General features: G+C 49.3%; 1 protein-coding gene and 1 non-coding gene across 2 annotated transcripts in view; one reads left to right on the top strand and one right to left on the bottom strand.

Moving 5' to 3' along the window:
- The window catches only part of DNAH9 (dynein axonemal heavy chain 9), a 189,280-nt gene that overhangs the window by 72,120 nt on the left and 115,445 nt on the right, over positions 1-1,715 (top strand). The window lies entirely within an intron of this gene.
- Positions 1,099-1,209, bottom strand: LOC130580873 (U5 spliceosomal RNA). The gene has a single exon (XR_008966162.1). It is a non-coding gene; the product is annotated as a U5 spliceosomal RNA (small nuclear RNA).

The raw sequence follows: 1,715 nt of genomic DNA on the forward strand, positions 1-1,715 counted from the left end.
TACAGAGACATGGAAATGGAGAAGCTGAAATCCTGAGGAATCACTTGTGCTCTGGTTTCTCCTCTCCCCCTCTCCAGTGGAGTTTTGCTCCTGGTAGCACGTGGAATTCTAGCACAGAGGTTAGATGATGAAATGAGCTGGAAGTTACACAGGTTGAGCTCTCCAGTAAGAGCTGTGCTGAGGCCTCCCTGGGGAGGGACACCCCATCCACTGGGAGATTTCTTGTCTTTCCCTCATGTCCTGTGCCCGTTTTCCCATATGTCATGGGATTCTGCACATGGCTGTTATGGGACACATCTGTAGGGATATTGCAGCTGGGAACAGAGCCAAAGGAAAGTCTCACCAGGGGAGGAGTTYCACCTGTGGGTCTCATGCATCCACCTCATAAATTGAGGTTGTTTCTGGATGGAAGATTTGACTGGAGTGTCTGTGAGTGGAGGATGAAGCCAAGACACAAGGTGACACTGGGTGTGTGTCAGCTGGCTGCTTACCCCATTCCAGTCCTTCTCCCGCTGTTTCCCCAGATGAATTCAGGTTTTTGTGTTGCTGCTCACCCAAACCATTGCAGAGCAGTCGGTGTCCATGCTCTGTGTCCATGCAGAGCACAGCTCAGGTGTGTGTGGATGAGCACTCCCTGTGCCAGGTGTGGGCACCTGGGCAGGCTGCATCACTGGGACCACGGGAGGACATCTGGAGGGGTGTCCCCATRTCCCCATTTCCCAAGCAAATCCCTGCCCCTGCCTGCTACTTTCTGCCTTGCTCATGAGTCAGCTGGGTCAGGTTCCTGCAGGGAATGGGTTCCATCACAGGGATGGGCAGAGGTGAGGATATTTGTGAATATCCCCAGAGGTGACAAATGTGGCTATAAAGTGGTRGTCAGGTGACTTCAGTACAAAACAAGCTCTGACTGTGATGATTTTGTAACCAGGAGCAAGGACAGGGGTTGTGGTGGAGGCTGGSGAGGAGCTCCCACCAACTCTTCCTACTCGTGGTGTAGATGCACAAACACCTGATGGCTGAAGGTGAAGCTGAGGACAGAGCTGAAGTTCTTCAACCTGGAGAAAAGAAGGTTCTGGGGAGAGCTCAGAGCCCTTTCCAGGGCCTTAAAAAAAAACAAAACAAAAACAACAAACTCAAACTTGTTCCCCTCTAYAGAAATCTTTAGTAAAAGGTGAAAGATTTATAGGATCTGAGGAGAAACCAGAGGAGGTGTTGGGCCATGGGCTGGACTTGATGATCTTGAAGGTCTCTCCAGCCTGGTTCATTCTGTGTGTGATTCTGTGATGTGTGTGTGTGGCCTAAAGGGGCTCCAGGAGATCTGGAGAGGGACTGGGGACAAGGGATGGAGGGACAGGACAGGGGGGAATGGCTTTAAACTGGCAGAGGGCAGGGTAAGAGTGGATGTTGGGAAGAAATGCAGAGGCATTGTAGAAGACTGAGATTCGCCCCGAGGTGAGTGAGTGCTGCCCGGTGGGTGCTGACAAACAGCCCTGGGTGCTCTGCTCCGTAGCCTGACTTCCCTTCTGTCTTACTTGTTTCACTTGTTAACATCATCTTTTTTATAAATGAGCAGCTAATTTCTGATTAGTGTGTTTCCCTAAGTGATTAGTGCTCATATTGAAAGCATCTGACTCAATAATGATGATTTTAATCAAATGAGAAGCCAGAAAAGAAGTGAATATGTGATAAATTAAGGAAACACTAAAAAAAAAAAA

This window comes from Malurus melanocephalus, unplaced genomic scaffold, assembly GCF_030028575.1.
Source record: "Malurus melanocephalus ecotype Western Australia unplaced genomic scaffold, MMel_1.1 scaffold_368, whole genome shotgun sequence".
NCBI classification, from domain to species: domain Eukaryota; kingdom Metazoa; phylum Chordata; class Aves; order Passeriformes; family Maluridae; genus Malurus; species Malurus melanocephalus.